We start from the raw sequence: 22,142 nt of genomic DNA, 5'->3' as shown, positions 1-22,142 counted from the left end.
ATCTCCTTTCAGGTTATAGAGGTGGTTGAAAAACCAGTACGTGGAGGAGACTGGGACAGAATCATTCTGCAGCGTGAGGCGAAGTGGATTTTTCTGCTAGGCGTGGTCTCCCCAGGGGGATTAAACAAAAATATTAGTTATGTCAGCTTCATCTAGTTTAAATCTGTGCTATTATAACTGATAGAAAAGCTATGGTATCAATTTTCCTTTATGGGTCATTTATACCCACTTCTCGTATCTTTTCCTTGGACCTGTGTGGTTGGTCCTTATGGGTAAATAATTATAAAAAAGTGTTTAACTATAATCATGGGGGGTCTTCAATGAGACCTAGGTTTCCAATAAGCAGGGCAAAAGTATAATTCAAATGGGTTAGTTAAGTGTGTGGTGGGTACCCACATGGTAAGAATCTGTATTTACCAACTGGGGTTAAAATTCCCCGTTTGTGTTGCGGAGGTTAGCAGTACATATAATCCACTACTCTAATACATGCTGAAGGTCCTGAGGGAGATTGTGTTACGTTTTCTAATGCAACATTTAATTTGAATCTTTGGGCCTCTAGGGCCCGCCTCCCTCTCATGTTTTCCATGGATATCGGGACGACTGCTAGTCTAATTAAGAATGACTTTCATCCCCAGCTGTTATGACATGGGCACACTGCAGTGCGTAGGGGGCGTCCCCTGCTGACACTCTATAGAGCAATGCATATTGCGTCACCTCTGACTGGCCTGTCAATTCAGCAGACAAACGGGGTAGGATCACACAAGCGTCAATCAAATGACACGCACTTCCGGTCATGCTTCTAACTTCATAGGACGGTCATGCTTCTAACTTCATAGGACACTGTAGCACGTAGGGGGCGTCCCTTGCTGACACTCTACAAAGCGATGCATAATGCGTCACCTCTGACTGGCCTGTCAAACCAGCAGACAAGCAGGGTAGGATCATAGGAGCGTCAATCAAATGACGCGCACTTCCGGTCACGCTTCTAATTTCATAGGACCTTCTCCCTGTCAATCCCCATGGGAACAGGAAGTGGGCGTTATCGGCCACGGCATGAGACAGAGGACCGTAGGACCGCTCCCCTGTCAATCTTAATGGGAACAGGAAATGGGCTTGACCAGCCACACTATGAGCAGGCCCCCTGTTTCTATAGGATGTTATTCCCTGTCACTCGTCAGGTGAACAGGGAAGGGGCGGTTACTCCGCCCGCAGCTTACGGGACGCGGGGAGTTTAAATAACCCTGCTGAATAGGTCCATGTATAGGACACCAATATCGTATGGGACACAGGCACCACACTGGACCTGCAGCACCACTCCCTGCGGGTAGATGTGTATCGGCACTCGGAACCCCATTTGGGTCTTTGCAGGTGGAGTTTTTTGGGGGATCGCTCTGGGTATGTACACTTTCTTTAAATCCAGGAGCATAGTTTCTCTGTATTTTAAAGGGCATCCCAGTGACAGGGATTTGATATGTCTTTTTTAGGTCTGACAGAATGCGGTGGGATTTATCACCTTCATATCTAAAGGATCAAAAAGGAAGTGTTTGTTTACAGGTATATTACAATACCGAGGGGGTTTCTCTCCCTCCCACTGAGGGTTCATTACTCTATTTTCTCCTTCCAGGGGCACCTATTGACGCGTGTTGCTTATTACAGCAATTTACCCATTATGGCCATATAGGAAGTTCTTGAAAGATATTCCTTTTTGCAGGTATATATCTGATACCCAAGAATCTATGCATTTTACTAAAATGGGTATGATTGAGGCCTCTGCTATTTCACTTACAGTAGCCTCTATGGTGAAATCCTCCAGGAACTAGATTGTTATGATCCTTACCTTGACCCATCGATTCTAAAGGGTAGATATACTTGCACTATGGGGCGAGGCCCTACTTTCCATCATGGTTTTAATTCTTATCTTATTTTTACCCTGAAGATTTTGCCTTCAATAATTGGGAGATTACTCTTAAATTTATCTCTATGTGCCCTAGCTCACTAAGGAAGATTCAGGTTCTTTTCAATCGATTATTATTTGTCATTTCATAGAGACCTTGATGTCTGTATGTTGCCCTATGATGTTCTTTTTTTCTCAACAGGCTTAGAGGCATATCCTCTCCCATAAGTCCATCACTTTGATGAAATAATAGAGGATATTCTGAAAAACAATACAGTATTATCTGTTAAATATTATCAGCATAGTCAGCAGACGTATAAAGTCACTGATTCCAACTAATCTCTAAGTAAGTCATCCTCTTTACACACATGAGGACAAGAAAGCATCTATTTTTCTAATCTAATTAGCGACACCTCTGTCTTTGTTACAGGTGTCTTCCACCCAATACCCCTGATGAACCCCCTTCATTACGTTGGAAGGGGGGGGGAACGCGTCGGGAGAGCGACAGGAGCCTGCTGTGGCAGGCCCGGTTGCTCTATTCCAACAATCTCAAGTTCATAGACCGGAGAATTTATTATCCGGCAAAGAACCTACATCTAACGCTATTATGTATTATATGTAGTCTGTCTAAACACATTTTAGCACTTGGTGCTTGGTGGTGGACACGAGCTAGTGGAAAATAGGGACAATGAGGGCCAGCCACCCAGAGCGGGGGAGGTCCAAAACAGTATGACACCCTCTGCTGGCAGGAAGGGTCTTTTGAGGATCTAGATCAGTATCTCTAAAACCTGACATCTATTGCAGACCTATTGCTTTATTCCCTCACGCCTGTCTATTTTCCATCTAAGCTACTATTCACATTGTGTTGTCTATTTTTGTTGTCTGAAAGACAAATGGTGTCTATATTTTTAATCTTACAAATAAAGATATTTTTTTAGAGGTATTGTTTACGTGGTTTTCTCAGTTGCTATTAATAGCCTGTAGCTCCCTTCTCCATTCAGTTTAATGGAGGCAGGATTTTGAAGAGTAACTGTAAAGCGCAGGGTTACATTTTCCCATCAAAACATAGTCTATGACGTTCCCTGAGCCACATGGGGTGTCTGTGCAAAATGTCGTGATTGTAAATGCAACGGTGCAAATTCCTGAGCTTTATATTATATATATATATATATATACAGTTAGGTCCAGAAATATTTGGACAGTGACACAATTTTCGCGAGTTGGGCTCTGTATGCCACCACATTAGATTTGAAATGAAATCTCTACAACAGAATTCAAGTGCAGATTGTAACATTTAATTTGAAGGTTTGAACAAAAATATCTGATAGAAATTGTAGGAATTGTACACATTTCTTTACAAACACTCCACATTATAGGAGGTCAAAAGTAATTGGACAAATAAACCAAACCCAAACAAAATATTTTTATTTTCAATATTTTGTTGCGAATCCTTTGGAGGCAATCACTGCCTTACGTCTGGAACCCATGGACATCAACACCAAACGCTGGGTTTCCTCCTTCTTAATGCTTTGCCAGGCCTTTACAGCCGCAGCCTTCAGGTCTTGCTTGTTTGTGGGTCTTTCCGTCTTAAGTCTGGATTTGAGCAAGTGAAATGCATGCTCAATTGAGTTAAGATCTGGTGATTGACTTGGCCATTGCAGAATGTTCCACTTTTTTGCACTCATGAACTCCTGGGTAGCTTTGGCTGTATGCTTGGGGTCATTGTCCATCTGTACTATGAAGCGCCGTCCGATCAACTTTGCGGCATTTGGCTGAATCTGGGCTGAAAGTATATCCCGGTACACTTCAGAATTCATCCGGCTACTCTTGTCTGCTGTTATGTCATCAATAAACACATGTGACCCAGTACCATTGAAAGCCATGCATGCCCATGCCATCACGTTGCCTCCACCATGTTTTACAGAGGATGTGGTGTGCCTTGGATCATGTGCCGTTCCCTTTCATCTCCAAACTTTTTTCTTCCCATCATTCTGGTACAGGTTGATCTTTGTCTCATCTGTCCATAGAATACTTTTCCAGAACTGAGCTGGCTTCATGAGGTGTTTTTCAGCAAATTTAACTCTGGCCTGTCTATTTTTGGAATTGATGAATGGTTTGCATCTAGATGTGAACCCTTTGTATTTACTTTCATGGAGTCTTCTCTTTACTGTTGACTTAGAGACAGATACACCTACTTCACTGAGAGTGTTCTGGACGTCAGTTGATGTTGTGAATGGGTTCTTCTTCACCAAAGAAAGTATGCGGCGATCATCCACCACTGTTGTCATCCGTGGACGCCCAGGCCTTTTTGAGTTCCCAAGCTCACCAGTCAATTCCTTTTTTCTCAGAATGTACCCGACTGTTGATTTTGCTACTCCAAGCATGTCTGCTATCTCTCTGATGGATTTTTTCTTTTTTTTAAGCCTCAGGATGTTCTGCTTCACTTCAATTGAGAGTTCCTTAGACCGCATGTTGTCTGGTCACAGCAACAGCTTCCAAATGCAAAACCACACACCTGTAATCAACCCCAGACCTTTTAACTACTTCATTGATTACAGGTTAACGAGGGAGACGCCTTCAGAGTTAATTGCAGTCCTTAGAGTCCCTTGTCCAATTACTTTTGGTCCCTTGAAAAAGAGGAGGCTATGCATTACAGTGCTATGATTCCTAAACCCTTTCTCCGATTTGGATGTGAAAACTCTCATATTTCAGCTAGGAGTGTGCACTTTCAGCCCATATTATATATATAATTGTATCTCTGAACATGTTTTTGTAAACAGCTAAAATAACAAAACTTGTGTCACTGTCCAAATATTTCTGGCCCTGACTGTATATATATATATATATATATATATATATATATACATATATACACTGTTTGATGTCAAATTTGGAGTAAGTAGTCAACAGATCAATATAGGGGGGGAAAATGTAAACTAGCCCACACATGGATAAAGTGCTTCATTGCATAGAAGGGTCAGAGAAAGTTCCCATAGACTAAACTCAACCTACTGTACACATTGAACAAAGTGCTAAGTGTACATAAATAGGAAAATTTCCCAATTACAAGCTGATCCACATACACTGCTTATAGCAAACATAGCTAGCAGTCAAAGAATGGGGATAAGCCCTTATGCCATTAGAAGGTGAACAATGCTATATGATTACCGTCTCAGGAAGCAAGTGCCAATGAAAGGTGCCAGAGCGCCAATTCCTCAGAGTCAAAGGTTCCTCCCAGCCCACCAACACATGTTTCGCCCAGGGAGCGGTGCATCCCACTCACGGCCTCATCAGCGAGGGAAGGTGTCCCTCTCTCCATTCAAAGCTGCTTTAAGTAGACCATAGGTAATGTAATCGTAGTAATAAGAGGAATAAAGCCACCCAATCACTTATACCGCATGGTATATAATGTAAAAAGATAAATAGATAAATTCTTCAACTGCTGTTGATTTGTTTATTCTGTTTCTTAAAGATGCAGTACAGTGTAGCTCATATTTATCCTGTGCTCTACGCTAAGTGCTTACACCAGGCAATACGTGTAAATATGTAAAAAACAAGATTGATACAAAATTTCCTAAGAAAATTCTATGTAATGTCTATGTCTCCCAGCCGATCCTGCTTCCGGGTCTGATAATTAACTTCTGACGGTATTCACTGCACTGCTCCTCACTTGGCAGTTTTCGGATTTTTTTCGGCTGTGTCCGCGTTGACGTCAGGGTTCTTTCGAGTCCATGGCTTAGCCATGGACTCGATTGAACTGTGATTGTCACTGTTTGAAGTCTCACATCGGTATCACTTGGCATCCATAGGCTGGTCAGCTGTGCCACTGGGTAACCTCAACTGACTACAGGACCTTCCATGACGTCATAACCATGTGACCAGTCTGGTGTGAATGTTGTTATTACCTCGTGGGTCACAGACCCTAACGTGACATGTTGCACTCGTCACCATTCATGCGTTTTTGGGTTTTTTTGTTTTTTTTTCAATTATTTAAAATGGTGATGTCAGCTGTACCCTTGGGTAACCCTGACTTTGAGGTCAGCACTGTTGCAGTGACGTCAGTCGAGGTTCCTCGGGGGCACAGCTGACCAGCCTCAGCTGTGTATTCGGGTGAAGGCTCTGACAGCTCTCAGCTGAGTCAGTGTGGGCAGACTCGTGCTTGTCTCCTAGCACAGATGTAGCAGAGCTGAAGATGCTCACCCACCTTTGGACTACATCGGAGGGTTTTCTTGGGGTAATAAAGATGGAGTCCTAAATGTCTTCTGTTTTATTTCTAATAAAATATTTTTTTCTCTGTGTTGTTGTTTTATTTTACTGTTAAATTAATATACAATGGCAGATTGCGTCACAGAGTGGGCATCTGTGATTGGATGCTGGAGTAACCTGAAACCAGCCCATACATTCTAGCATCTAGAATGTATGGGCACTAGCCATGTTACTCCAACAGCCAATCACAGATGCCCATTCTGCGTGACAGCATCTGTGATTGGCTGTTAGGTCCCTCACACATAGTAGTGTAAAAATAAATAAATAATTTAAAAAAATGACGTAGTGCGCCATGGTACTTTTGATTCTCAGTGCAGATAAAGCGGACGACTATGGGCTGCCACCCCCATCTGCCTGGCTTTACCTTCGCTGGCAATCAAAATACAGGTAAGCCCATTATTTTTTTTTAATTATTTAAAAAAATAATTAAAAGAAATGCATGGGCTTCCACCGTATTTTGATCACCAGTCAGGTAAAACCAGTCAGCTGGGGGCTGGGGTTCTCCGCGTGGTAAGGCCCAATAATTCTGGTTCCCCGCTAAAAAATTTAGCCCGCAGCCGCCCCTGGAAATGGTGCATTGTTTCTTACCGCCATTTCCAGGCGCTTTACCCGGCTCATTAAGCAGCCCTGATAGCGGTGGCACGCTCGGTAATAAAGGGGTTAATACCAGCTTTGTATTCTCAGCTGGTGCTAAGCCCGAAATTCATGGTGTCATGCCAAATTAGACATGGCCACCATGAATTTCTAGTGAACATTAAAAAAACCCAAAATACATCGAAAACATTTTTTTATTAGAAATAAAAAAAAAAAATTTAGATAATCCATCTTTATTATAAAAAAATCTTTAGTCTGACATAGTCCACAGGGATGAGCAATGTCAACTCTCCTTCATCTCTCAGTACATACAAGCGTCTCTACAAAGAAAGAAGCAAGGAGAGCAATGTCAGCACTGCTTCATCGCTCTGTACAGACATATACAGAGTGAGAAGCAGGTAGAGCAAAGTCAGCTCTGCTTCATCACTCTGTACAAACATATACAGAGGGAGAACCAGGTAGAGCAATGTCAGCTCTGCTGCATTGCTCTGTACAGATATATACAGAGCGAGAAGCAGACTGACAGTAAGGGTATGATTCCACTTGCATATGACTCCTGCGAGTCTCGCATCGGTATCACCCGACACGGCACACACTCTCCTGCCAGGAGCACCTCAGCTGCATGGAAAGACATGCAGTCGACCCGTTCCTGTCAGGAGAATGTGCACCATGCCGGGTGATACCGATGCGAGACTCGCACAGTGACAGTCAAAGTTTAATCGAGTCCATGGTTCATGGACTCAGGTGATCCCTGATGAAAACGAAAATAGCCGAAAACTGCCGAGTGACTAGCAGTGCAGTGAATACTGCTGGAAGTTAATGATCAGACCCAGAAGCAAAAGCGGCTGGGAGACAACGGCTGAGTGGGTCTGCAGGACGCGTTGCGGGACCTCTAAGTATAATCACAATGTTTTTTACTAATGTGTTTTTTTTCTTACAGCCCCTGGACCCAAACTGTAACACGAGTTTCCCAAGAAAACTCGTGTTCGGACTGTGTGCACGAACACAATGTGTTCGGTATGGACCCCGAACTTTACAGTTCGGGTTCGCCCATCACTATTCAGCACAGCCTGAAAAATGCAGTGCAGCAAACAGTCACCAATTGCATCCAAGATGCACAGTAGAAATCGTGACAGTACCCCCTCTTCTGGGAGGGACCACCAAACCCCCAGCCTTTTCAAGAAACCTTTGATGGAAGACCCTGACTAAACGATCAGCCATCACCAATACTGGAGAGAATTACTTACTTTCTGAGAATCAACATTTCTTTGTACCTTGTACTGTAAAGTGTCATTGACAGAAACCAGAGGAATTGGAGAAGAGAGAGAAAAAACTGAAGAAACAATCTCCTTTAGCAGTGATATATGAAACATTTGGGCTATGAAAAAATAGAGGAAGGTTTATTCTAAAGGTAACTGGAATAGCTACCTCCAAAATCTCATAGGTGCCAATATATTTAGGACTAAACTTTTGTCGATGGTACTTTCAGCTTAATATTTTTGGAAGATACCCAAACCTTATCTCTTCCTTTAAAGACAGAATCTGCTGAACTCTTCCTATCGGAATTTTTTCCAAAGTTGAGCTCTCCAATATTGTTTTGAACCTCCCTCCAGACATATCCGAGTTTCTGTATGGCCACCTCTACTTCAGGACACCCAGAACTCATCCTAGAGAATTCACCAAAATGAGGATGAAAACCATAAATACAAAAGAAAGGTGAGGTTCGCCTAGATTGACTGACCCTACTGTTAAAGGCAAACTCAACAAGCTGTAAAATATGAGAAGCAGTCCACCTGATGAGCTGCAATGAAACATTTTTAAATTTGATTTGTCCTTTCAGTTTGACCATTGATGTCAGGTTGATAAGCCTAGGAAAATGACAAATCAATCCAAACTTTACAAAACGCTCTCTAAAATTTGGAGACAAATTACACTGAATCGATGGACTGCCACCAAAATCACAATTTTCCCACTAGACAAAGGCAAATCAGTAATGAAATCCATGTATAAATGGCCGGCTATGATAGGCTTAAGCGCGTGTGCAAGTTTCACAAGAAAATACTAAATCTATAACATCGTTATGGATGGATGACCACCAAAAGAGTCTAGCAATAGCTTTCTGTGTAGCTGTGAGCCCCGGGTAACAACTTAAAATGGAGTCATGACATTTCTGCAAGAGACGTTATCTCAAGTGCACATGTACAAACAATTAGAACCCTGAAGTAGGGGAAGGAGCTAAAGACTGGGTTTCACAAATCTCTGCTGCAACTTGGAGGATATCATAGAAACGACAATGAAGAAGAATGGAAGATGGAGGTTCTGGAGGAGAAAAAGAATCAAGGCTGTGTGACAAAGGATCAGTCCTTACTTTCTTAGACACTGGCCTAAACGTGATGGAAAGTTTGAATCTAGAGAAAAATAAGGACCAACTGGCCTGCCATGGTGTCAACTGCTTAGAAAATTCAATATACTGTAAGCTAAATTTTTTTGATCCATCACTACCATGATTTAATTAATATCTTCACAATCCCCAACTTAATATTTTCTCTAAGCAGATGAGAATTCCTAGAAAAAAATTAAAAAGCACATGGCCACAAGTTGATCAATGCTTTGGGACCTGAGATAAACAGCCCCGACGTCGATTTCAGAAGCTTTCACCTCCACAATGAACGGCTTTTGGAGATCTGGTTGGAAAAGACCTAGAGCAGATATGAAACACTTTTTCAATTTATTAAAGGCGTCAACAGCATCTGGCAACTAAATCCTAAGAGCCGAGCCCTTACGTATGAGATCAGAGAGAGGATTGACAATCTGAGAAAACAAAACAATGAATTTTCTGCAGTAATTGACAAATCCCAAAAATCATTATAATTCTTTAAGGTACGAAATTAAACCCAATCAGTTATGGCCTATACTTTCCCAGGATCCATCTTAGGCCGGCTTCACACTTGCGATTAACTCGCACGAGTACAATGCGAGAAATTCTCATTGCACTCGGACCCATGTTAATCAATGAGGCAGCTCCCATCTGCTATTTTTTTCTCAGTCCAAATGAGACTGAGAAAAAAATCGCAGCGTGCTGCGTTTTGGTGAGTTTCTCGCGCGAGTCTCTCCAATGCAACTCTATGGGAGCGGGTAAATAAACGGATGTCACACGAATGGCACACACACCATCCTAGTGACATCCATTTTTATAAATACATTTATCGCATGTTTCAGACAACACTGGAAATGAGTGAGGTCTGACAATGTCGGTCAATCTCTATCTCTGTCAGTCAGTCTCTCCCTCTCGGTCTCTATTCTCTCTCTGTCGGTCGGTTGGTCTGTCGGTCGGTCTCTCTCTCTGTCTCTATCTCTCTCCCTGTCCATGTCGGTCTCTCCCACCCCCTCTCTCATACTCACCGATCCACGATCACCGGCGCGGCGCTGCAAGGTGTTCACACTGTGGCGGCTTCTCCTTTTTTGAAAAAGCCGGCCGCTCATTAATCCATCACGTATTCACTGCTTTCCCCGCCAACCGGCGCCTATGACTGGTTGCAGTCAGACATGCTCCCACGATGAGTGAAAGCTGTCTCACTGCAACCAATCACAGCTGCCGGTGGGCGGGTCTATATCATGCAGTTAATTAAATAAATAAAAAAATTTAAAAAACGGCCTGCGGTCCCCCCCAATTTTGATACCAGCCAGGGTAAAGCCATACGGCTGGATGCTGGTATTGTCAGGATGGGGAGCCCCAAGTTATGGGGAGCCCCCCACCCTAAAAATATCAGCCTGCAGCCGCCATTAGATGCGACTGTCCTGGGACTGTACACGGCTCATCCCGAATTGCCCTGGTGCGGTGGCAATCAAGGTAATAAGGAGTTAATGGCAGCACCCCATAGCTGCCACTAAAGGGTGCTTTACATGCTGCATCATCGCTAGCGATCCCGTTAGCGATGTGATATGCCAGATCGCAGATGCGATCTGCCGAGATCACACATGTGACCGGCGCTATTAAATCGCCCTATGTGTGATCTCGGCAGATCGCATCTGTGATCTGGCATGTCACATCGCTAATGAGATCGCTAGCGATGTCACAGTGTGTAAAGCACCCTTAGGTCCTAGGTTAATCATGGCAGGCGTCTCCCCGAGATACCTTCCATGATTAACCTGTTAGTTAAAGAAAATAAACACACACATCTAAAAAATCCTTTATTTGTAATAAATGACAAAAAACAACAACCTCTTTCACCATTTTATTAAAGTCCCCAAATACCCCTCCAGATCTGACATAATCCACAGAGGTCCAATGACGCTTTCAGCTCTGCTATATCGGAAGCTGACAGAGAGCGGACACAGACCACGACCGCTCTCTGTGAGCTCCACAGTGCAACTGAAGTGAGTCACGCTATCAGCGATAACGTCACTCAGGTTACCCGCAGCCACAGATCTCAGTGGGAGGGTAACCTCAGTGACGGCACTGCTGATCACGCAGATCACTTCTGTCACTCGGGAAAATCAGGCCATGACACACAGACAGTGCCGCAGGATGACAATGAAGTCGGGTGAAGTTCATCCGAGTTCATTCTCATCCCGCGGCTCTGTCTGTGTCTGCTGTCAGCGGGCATATAGCAGAGCTGAATGGCAGATGACATAGCTGCTGAGAAAAAAAACGCATCGCATACGCATTGCACATGGACTAAAATCATGAGAAAAATCCCATAATCGCATTGCTGTTGCATTGCACACTGATCAACACTTGAACAGAGCTCATGCTACTTTCTAGCATGAGACTCGGACCGATTTTACCCGCACAAGTGTGATTCCAGCCTTAAACCCTTCAACAGATACAATGAACTCCAGTAACACAATTTCTTGCAAAGAATAAGAAAAATAAGAAAAAATATTTCTCCAACTTAGCACACAAAGAATTTTCTCTAAGCTTTTGTAAGAAAAAACTGATATGTTCATAGTGTGACAAATTTGAATATTGCCCAGATAGAGTTTCCATTACAATCAGAAAAAAATATATTTCATAAAGTTTTTAAAAACTACTGACCCATTAGTTAATCAAAATGGCATGACAAGATTTTCAAATAGGACCCCAGATGTTAAAAAAGCCATCTTCCTCTCATCACCCTTCTGGATGTGTATCAAATTATAAGCCACTCTGAGATAGAGTTTGAAAAACCATTTGGCTCCCGTAAGGTGATTATACAGTGATAAGCAAAAGGGTAGCAATGTTTTGAACTTTTGACTTTTGAGCTGCATATCTTACCATCCTCTACAGCTTTAGCGCAAGACTACCTTCATTTTACAGACAATCATCTTGGATATCTCATACATAAATTTTCACTTGCAACTATTTAGCATATGATTAGTTATACAGATTCTTGTCATGTCACTGCATTATAATTATTTTGATGTTAGTGTTTGAAATTTGAATTTTTTTTCTCCTTGTATTCTACAAACTACAACCTGTTCTCACATTCCTTAATAGCTTAATGTTTTATTAGGCTGATTTACAAGCAAAACGTCACTGGTTGAAGTTTTCTGCACACCCACAATCAATGAAAGTGAATGGGGATAATGACCGAACTTGTAAAAATAGTTTCACATTCATCAGTACTTTATCTGAGGAATTAAAAGCTATCTAGAAGTCTGGGTGACCTCTGCAACAAGCACCCAGATTTAGGTGTTCTCTAATTGGCTTGCTATCTTGAGGACATATCGAGAATCCTTGAGAAAATGTCACACATGACCATAGTATAGTCAGAGTCTGAGAGGGCATCAATGTTTCCTCTAAATGGTCCAAGAGCTGTCAGCTCCAACCTCCATCGGTAAATGGACTAATTTGGAAAAAATAGTCACAACCCTATGAGTCATGACTTTTCATAAGGAACTGGGTGGAGGGAGAAGAGCCAGAGTGTTCTTAGGTGTATCCAAAAGGTCACAGAAAAACTGACACTTGAGAGCTGCAACAATCCACAGAACTTCCGTGGACCACTGTTGAACCTACATATTATAGTCCTCAGTGGAGCAAACCCCTGTCAGGTTCATGATTTTTGCCTCCGAAACTCGGATTTTGCCAGGTTTGTCATAAATTAACCCTAAGGCATCAAAAACAACATGAATAGATGACCATTCTGGGGCTTGAGGGGCAAAGAAAATGCTGAAGTCTGAGGACCCTCTCGCAGCAGGGACACGATTATTCCCACCCGATGGTACCCATTCCCTAAAGAGCAGGGTCATGAAGTAAATAATATCCTGAAGCTTTCCCTGAACACCGTATAGTGATCTTTCGCCCTTGAAACTTGTTTGGGAGAGACCAACTGCACATCTGAATATTCAGGCATCAAAGCTGCTGCTGGCAGTGGAGGGCTTTCGGAGGTACCCATAGCACTAGATAACTGACTTTGCAACTGGGACTGTGATGTGTAGTTCCTGACGTTCCCTTGCCAGATCCTGAAAAATCTGGGTCAGATCCATCACCAGATCACACAGTCTTAATGGGATGTTAGTCACTACACCGGCAAGTCGTTAGGAAGGATAGTCAAACATTCTGGGGTCAGGTACCAGGAGATAATGTCAAGATTAAGGGGCTAGGCATAGGCGTAGTCAGGTCACAGTCTGGAGTCATAATGTGGCGCCCCTGAGGCTCCAGTCGCCGCAGAGTACTGCACCTTATTTAAAGTGCGGTATTCGCCTCGGGTAAGAAGGGTTTAATTCCCGGTGTTCCACATTCACACTTTACATACAGCTTAGGAGCCTTCTCACTAGGGAGCTGGACTAGGGTAGGCAGGGGGGTTGGCCAACATGAAGCTTGAGACTTCCCAGTCACTAGGACAACCACCTGGGGGGCGGTTATACTTATGGTATAAGTAGGAGCAACTTGACACAATCTTCAGTCAGTCTACCCGGGACTTCAGTTATGGCAACAATGCACCATCACCTTCTTCCTTTTTCTTCTTTCACGGGGCCTGTGCCTTGGAGCAGAACGCTCAGCCCGGGTTCCTCACTACCGGAGGGGCAACTCTTAAAAAAGACATTTTCCAAACACCAGTGGCTTCTTCCAACTTATCCGAGGTCGATGGGATCCACCACAGCGGGTGACCGGTACTACCCAGGCACATGGTATAACCGTGAGTAAAACAACCTGGAACCGCAGCAGCCAACTCGGACTCTTATTACCGGTGGTGCCGCCCCGCCACCACTACTACTCTCCTCATCATTCTCCCCACTCCACTTGTGGGGAGTGAAACCATCTTTGCTGCTACTACCATTCGCCCCGGTGGACAGCGAAAGCAGTGGTGGTTAATCCCTGGTCGCGTACCAGAGGTGGCATCATGACAACAACCCCCATCGTCACCTCCTATCTCCCATTTATTGTGGACACCTCGGGACACGAAACCAGGCAGGCCACTACGACATCCCAGACCTCCTCACTGGCCCGGTGACAAGTAACAGGTACCGTACCGCACCTGAACCCCCTGCCCCCCTGGGTTGCACAATAACACCTGGAGGGAAATGGATCAGAGCAAAAGGACAAGGCAAGAGGATGGTAAATGAAGCCAGAGACCTGGCAGCAAAAGATCAATCCACAGAGCACAGATAACTGAGGCCAACAAGCACCACTAAACAGAAGGCTAAGTCTGGCAGTGTTCTGTGACTGACTGCTCAGCTAAATAGCTGGGCAATCAGACTGAACAGGGCACACCTGGAAGACCCAGCCTTCCAGTCACAGATTAGACGACTAAGCTGAACACATCAACAGAATAGCACACCCCTGCTCTATATTGAACAACAGAGCTGTGAATCATCATACCGACAGCTTGGCACACCTGGAATCTATAGTGCCGCAAACAGTCACCTATTGTGTACAAGAGACACAGGAGGAATCATGACAGATAAATGCCTGGAATCTCTGCCCCTACATCATTCGGCTGTCAGATGCAGTATCAAACCTTGCTGACAGGTTCCTTTTAAATATCTTTATTATTTTAACACATATAGAAACCATAATTGTGGTACACAATATATAGAGATAATTATCTATGCAAATGTGTTAATTTTTGTTGGTAAAGCATTTGATTTCATATTCTAATCCCAAATTCTCCTCTGTTACAGATATATACACAATAACCTTTCTATATAGAACATTTCCCTGCTACCACATATTGCTTCATGTATATCACAGGAAAGTAGACGTTTGAATGCAATGCAATGTGATTTCTCCATCAGAGCTATTGAACCTTTGAAATGAATGTGAATATGTCTTCAAAGAAGGACACCGAATGGGAATAACAGCACTTATTCAGAAAAGAAAAGAACGTTGGAGAATATATAAAATAACACGCGGCTTGAGTTCTTTGACTGGTGAAATACTAAGAGAGTAAATAGATAATTAACATGACCTCACATGGTTGGCTTTTAAACAATGATTACATATGAAGTTCATATGTATGTGTTATTTGTTTTATCTTGATTTTTGTTCTTCTGTAATAGTAAATTTTTAATTGAAAAATTGATTTTTATTACATGTTTTTGTCACTGTATTTATTATATAGCACCCACCAGTCTCACTTTAAATTACTTCTTTCTTACACAGTTATAAGAACTATCCATGTGACTACCCTTCAGTGAGTGGTAATAATTTCTAATGAGAGAGACCCTCTCACCTCTCAGCATAAGCTACAATAATAAGTTTATATTTCTCATCCTCATTATACAATTTTTGAAATGCTGACATAATATGAATAAAGGATAATTTTCATAGTAGAATTGCAATTGGCACAGAAAAGATGGTTTATTAAGACTCAAGTAAACAACTTTTGCTCATAAGTGGAAAGGGTCAGGAAAAGATATACATCATTATGAAAATCTAATTTAACGATTACTAAGGCTTTAACCATTGCATATTTGCTCCCAGGCCACCAACATTTCTTAAATGGGTTACCCACTACTTGGACAAACCCTTCTCTTTTCCCATGTCAGCCCCTATAAAAAGCCTACATTTACCTCTGCTGCCATCACGGTTTCGGCAGTGTCGGAACTGGCATTCCCAGGGCTCATGTGACACTGCGAGCTGTGTGCCCAATCAGTGCCGGCTTCTCTCTCACCGCCTTCGGACATGTAATTAATTAACAGAGAATGTTCAACAGCTGCAGCTCTCACTTCCTTTTAATTACTTATCCATCATAAGGCGGGGAGAGTGAATCCCAGCGCTGATTGGTCACGGGACTCGCATGTCATAACCGTTGCGAGTTCTGACACTGTTGGAACTTTGCTGCCAGTGGAGATGAGTATAGGCTTTTTTACTTTTATGGGGATGAACATAGGGAGAGAGAATTGGTTGCTCAAGTAGTGGACAACTCCTTTAATGAACTTTAAAAACTGGAAAACAAAAGAAGGAAATGGCAATTTGCTGCAATGTGTGTGGCGCCCTGACCCGGTCAGGCACCACTGAGTACTGGAGATGGGACCCTTGGGCAGTTTTCGGAGGGGGCTGGCTTTCAAATCTTGTCAAGGGGTGAAGCGGAGGGTCTGGGAGCTAAAGTGCAGAGGTTGTCAGGATAGGGAGGAGAGCCAGTCTGATGGTGGTGAGCGGCGGTCACGAGGTAGATAGCCAGACCCTGCACGGGGTAGTAACGGTTAGCGGGGGAGAACGGTCACCTGATGGAGACAGAAGGGTGTTCCTGGTGACTAGGCACATATGGGGTACAGGTCCCTAGAGCAGACTCCAGTTTAACTAACTGCTAAACCTGCCGGTGAGGGGAACTACAAGTACCTCACCAACCTCACAGAGTCCAAGCCTCAGTAGCAACGCAGGGACCCATTAGGGGACAGAGCCTGGAGCTATCTCACTTGGTCCACGCTGCCGGCAAACGGGCCAAACACAGGGGAGAAAAGGCAGTAGTGACTCCCTGGATAGACCCCCATGGTACTCCACGTCAGGGGGTTATCCGAGCACAAAGTGCTAGGAAAGCGAGCTAACAGGTTATCCTCAGACTGGCCCGAAGGAACCCTGGTCTTACCTGGTTAATCACAGCAATGCCCAGGTCAGCTCACAACAACATCTGAAGTGAGTAAAAAACCATTGAAAGACTTTTGGACTCAGCCTGTGTTATTCCGGGACCCGCTTTCCTACGCAAACAAGCCCCTGGGGCCTGCCTCACTCACGGGAGGCTACATCATCTGGCTGCAGACGCCATCAGCCATCAGCCCCAGACGCTCGTAAAACCTTCAGCGGCGGTCAGCCACATCCCTGACCGCAAGCCGTGAGTGGCGTCACGACATATAAAAACTCACATTACCTGTTCGCCATCTTGAATAAGCCCTGTGGCGTCCCCGAATAGGATCAGCACTAGAGTTGAGCGATATTTGAGTCGAACGGTTTGCCAGTTTCAAGTTCGAGTGATTTTGGGCGGTGTTCGAGTCGTTGGACGAACTCGAACTATGTGCTTCAAGTTCGGCAGTTCGAGTTACCGTTCGTGAACAGTTCGATCACCGAAAGCGTGGCTTTTCACAGTAAGTATTGCGCACGTTGCGTATCTGCATGCATCCTGCGTCCCCAGCACAATCCCTCTCTCTTTCTTACTCACCGATCACGGGCGCCTCGCTGCACGGCTGTCACAAATCTCCAGCGGCTTTTCCTCTTTTGAAAATGGCTGCCGCTTCATTATTCAGGAGCCTCTGGAGGGTCTACATCGAGGCATTATCAATCAGGATACAAAAGACAGGAGAATAAGGTACTTAGTCTTAGTACACATAACCTGTCAGCTACGGACCTGGGTCTATTGGAGAGGGGCTTGTCTTTTTCGCCAGCCTCAGGTTTTGATTTGTTTTCCACTATTAAAGATCTGCATATTTTTGCGAGATCTATTCTTTTCAAAAAATTCTTTTTTGATGATGCCTTGCATACCTTATTCCCTACAGAGGAAGAAAAGGATGCGTTGAGGATTCTCCAGGACCTGTCGGCCGAACACAATCTCCCTATAGGCGGTAAGATACCTCCATCTATCGTTTGCCGATCTAAAAAATTCCCTTCACTATCAACATCTGCGAATGTAGATATGTTTGTACAGGTTGTATCCCAGGAGTTGGAGAATATCTCCCCAAAAATAATGAGAGATAATTTAACTAGAGTAGAGAGGGAGAGACTTAAGGGCCTAATGTCTCTATCAGATGTAGTGCTGAAGCCAGCGGATAAAGGGGGTAACGTCGTCGTCTGGCCAACCTCCCAATATGAAAAGGAGGCTTTTCGTCAGCTTAACAATACTGTGTGCTATAAAAAATTAACATTTAATCCATTGTCATCTTTTAGCGCACAGTTGGTTAAAATTCTGACTAAGGCCAAGGACGACGGCGTTATCTCCAAAGAACTGGCTTCGGCACTACAGGTGGCTGAACCCACCATAGCCACATTATATCTCCTCTCTAAAATTCATAAAAATCGGGAAGCCCCTCCAGGGAGACCAATTATCTCCGGACGGGGTAACTTTTTGGAAAATGTCAACAAATGGATCGACTCGGTACTCCAACCTTTAGTTGGGTCTTTGCCATCATACACCCGTGATACAAGTAATTTTTTGAGGAAGGTAGATGGACTTTTTGCAGGCAGTGACACTTTACTGGTTACAGGGGACGTTGAGTCCCTATATACCAGTATTATACACAGTGATGGTCTGCGGGCAGCAAAGTTTTTTCTGGATACTACATCTAATCCACCGGACTTTAATGAATTGGTGTTGCGTCTCCTGGAGTTCTCGTTGACTCATAATTTTTTTATCTTTAAAGGGTCCTTCTACCTACAGCTCCAGGGCACTGCAATGGGGGCGTCTTTTGCCCCCTCTTATGCTAATCTATTCCTGGGGCTGTGGGAGAGGGACCTTCCCCTGTCAGATCGGGAGTCGTTGATGGGCCGCGTCCTTTATTAGGCGCGGTACATCGACGACATTTTCCTTATCTGGCAGGGTTCTTTAGTTGAGTTACAGCAGTTTATATCTTTATTGAACTCCAGTGGACAAAACATTTTCATTACATACCAATGGTCCCATCAGCAAGTCAAGTTTTTGGATGTCCTTGTTAGTAAGGACGGGGATTTTGTCCTACAAACGGATTTATATCGCAAGCCAACTTCTACAAACATCTTATTACATGCGTCAGCTGCACACCCCAACTATATGATTGGGTCAGTCCCTACTGGCCAATTCTTACGGCTGCGTCGAATCTGCTCTACAAATGCGGACTTTGAGAGACAATCAGTGGACCTGATGGAAAGGTTCAGGGAGAGGGGTTATAGTAGACGCATGATTAAAAGAGCCTATCATTGTGCAAAACATTCAGATAGGGACCAACTTTTATATACTAACTCTGTCCCTGGACCCTCTAATCAGGTTTGATTCATCACGAATTATAGTTCTAGTTTCAATCTAGTGAGGGCTAGCCTGGAACACGCCTGGCCAATATTAATGGCTGACCCTACACTAAGGAAGGTCCTGCCCGATAAACCAAAGATCACCATTTGGAGAGGAACGAATTTTCGTGATTTGCTGGTGCATAGTCACTATGCGGGGAGTAATAAGGATAGGACATTCTTGGGCGATATGCGACCTAAGAACCGTAGTGGCTGCTCTCCCTGTGGCCAGTGTGTCGCCTGCCCCAACATATGTCGCGAGAATACCTTTTCTGACTCCTCGGGCAATAAGAGTTATTACATTAAGAAATTCATTAGATGTTCATCACGGGCAGTAATTTACTACGCCACATGCCCATGCCCGAGGATATATGTAGGATTGACTACTCGTCAGTTAAAGGTCAGAGTACGGGAGCATGTGTTGGGGATTGAGGCGGCACCTGGCCAGTTGGATAAAACCACGTTAAAAACTATTCCCAAACACTTTTTTGTACATCATGCATCAAATAGTTCGCAATTTCGTGTGTGGTGGCATTAGGGGTGGTGAAGTGAGCAGGAGGTTGGCCCAATTAGAGGCCAGATGGATATACAGGTTAAACACTGTGCATCCCTCTGGCCTCAATGAGAAGAATTTGAGTTTTGCATCCTTCCTCTAAGATTATTCCACTACGTATGTGTGTATATATATATATATATATATATATATATATATATATATATGTAGAACAACATGAAGAAGGATCCAGCAAGGCAGAATGACTCCAAAGGGCAACAAAGGTTTTTTTTTTTTTCTCTGCCTTTATTATCTAAGAATAAAAAATTCCAGAGCTCTTGACAAGTTGTTAAGTGCAAGGTATATGCAGTATGTCCATACTGCATATACCTTGCACTTAACAACTTGTCAAGAGCTCTGGAATTTTTTATTCTTAGATAATAAAGTCAGAGAAAAAAAAAACAAAAAACTTTTGTTGCCCTTTGGAGTCATTCTGCTGGATCCTTCTTCATGTTGTCCTACATATCTTGGAAGTCTCCCACTTCGGGTCCATGCAATAAGGAGAACAAGGATGCCGGGGTTTGAGCTCAGACAGGTGAGCTGGTCTACTACCTTTATTTCAATATATATATATATATATATATATATATATATATATATATATACAGTATATATATATATATATATATATATGCATGTGTGTATACGTTTGCCCTGTGCTGCTTGTTTTTAAGTTTTTTAAGTGTGTGGTTACATATTTTAATTATGGTTTCTTTTTCCTCCTTTCTCAATGTTAGTTTTGGGCCTCATGCTGAGCTTTTGGTTTTGGACTCCTCCCCAAGTTCTGGGCGTGGTTCTTGGCGATCTACACGTCTACATTGAATCATGAATCTAATTCACAATATTTGAAAATTGCTCAACTAATGATTTGTTCACAACCTCCCCCCCTTCACCCCCCCTCTCCCACCCTTCCCCCCCATCCCCCCTGCTTTCCTTAAGGTATATGTACGAGATTATAATGTGATATGTATTTACATATATTATATATTTTTTATTTATGGATATCTTGTTTGTACCTGGTTACATATTTCATACACCTTATTTCCCCTCCTCCTGTACTTAAGGATATAAATCCTTGTATGTGTAGACATGGTCGCTAGTTTATAGTCTATGATGTGCGTATTGCCTCCACATGGTGGTATGTTGTCCACACATATCTGAGCAGGTTTCATTTCTCTATAATGAGCAATATATAAAATGTATTGTATGCTGCTCTGATGTGTGTTGACCCAATATACATGGTTGTATCTTATATTGTTGGTTGTTTTATGTATACTTTACATTGGTGATATAAGTGTATTACTGTATATATGTCTTATGGAGTGGGGATTCGATCCTGGGAGTATGGTGACACTGTGGTTCTTGGAGCACGGTCCTACTGCTAACCTAAGTATCTGGATAATCATCCGCAGACTCACCTTCTACCCTGGTTGTTCCATGTGTGCCGGTACCCATGCGTGGTGCTGCTGTCCACTTCCTGGCTGTCGGCCGTGTCTACTCCGATCAGGTGGTTGCGGGTGTTTACACCCCCGGCCGCGTGGTTGGTGACGCGTCCGGTATCCAGGGGCGGAGTTATACGCAGCGCGACTGCATGAGTCATGGAGGCATGCTTGATGATTCGTTGTAGTATTATATATACCTCACATTCTGGCCCATTTAACCACGCCCCCTGACGAAGGCAGCTTTGAGTTGCTGAAACGGCCGTTGGGTGGGTCACGGTCCTCCTCTTTATTGGCATCCAGCGTCTGCTTCGTGTGGCACCATCATTGGTAAATATACTGCCTGTCTTGTTTATTAGGGAATCCTCTTGGTCACATTATATGTATGCAGGACTATGGCACAAGGTGTTCTAGCGACATCTAGTGGACGCTTTCAGTATATCTATGGTAAAGGTGCCTTACTATATTGCATACCTAGCATTTATATATATGAGGGTTCTGTGACCTTGTTTGGGGCTTTTAGGTCCTGTACTGTTTCTGTTTCACCCACTGCATGTGCACTCCACAAATAATAAATATTCTTATAAAGTTAATTGGGCGTTTGGTCATTTGTTCTCTTCTGTGTTCTGTTATATTGCGATTAGCCCTCATTTGCCCAGTTCTGCACAGTGGTAGTTTTTTCTATATATCCAACCAATCCTATGTATTATTTGGTAGCAGCATATTATCTACCATGTGTAGTCGGTTGTTGTTAAATATTTATATGGTGTTCATTATTCAATCAGGTATTCCCTGCTTTTTTTTTAATTGGTTGCAGTCAGACACGCCCCCACGATGAGTGACAGCTGTCTCACTGCAACCAATCACAGCCGCTGGTGGGCAGGTCTATATCGTGCAGTAAAATAAATAAATAAATAATAAAAAAAATAAAAAATGCGGCTCCCCCAATTTTGATACCAGCCAGGATAAAGCCACATGGCTGGAGGCTGGTATTGTCAGGAT

General features: G+C 43.4%; 1 protein-coding gene across 1 annotated transcript in view; it reads left to right on the top strand.

The window, feature by feature from the left end:
- Nucleotides 1–21,701, top strand: part of LOC142296507 (uncharacterized) — a 285,214-nt gene extending 263,513 nt beyond the window's left edge. The window contains exons 2-3 of the transcript XR_012751644.1: nt 17,669–17,734; nt 20,439–21,701. The gene's annotated coding sequence lies outside the window, so the exon portion shown is untranslated. The remainder of the gene's footprint in view (nt 1–17,668; nt 17,735–20,438) is intronic.
- Nucleotides 21,702–22,142: the final 441 nt, after the last annotated feature.

Source organism: Anomaloglossus baeobatrachus, chromosome 3 (genome assembly GCF_048569485.1).
Source record: "Anomaloglossus baeobatrachus isolate aAnoBae1 chromosome 3, aAnoBae1.hap1, whole genome shotgun sequence".
NCBI lineage: Eukaryota > Metazoa > Chordata > Amphibia > Anura > Aromobatidae > Anomaloglossus > Anomaloglossus baeobatrachus.
The sequence above is the reverse complement of the archived record's forward strand: the minus strand, read 5'-3'. Positions and strand labels throughout refer to the sequence as shown.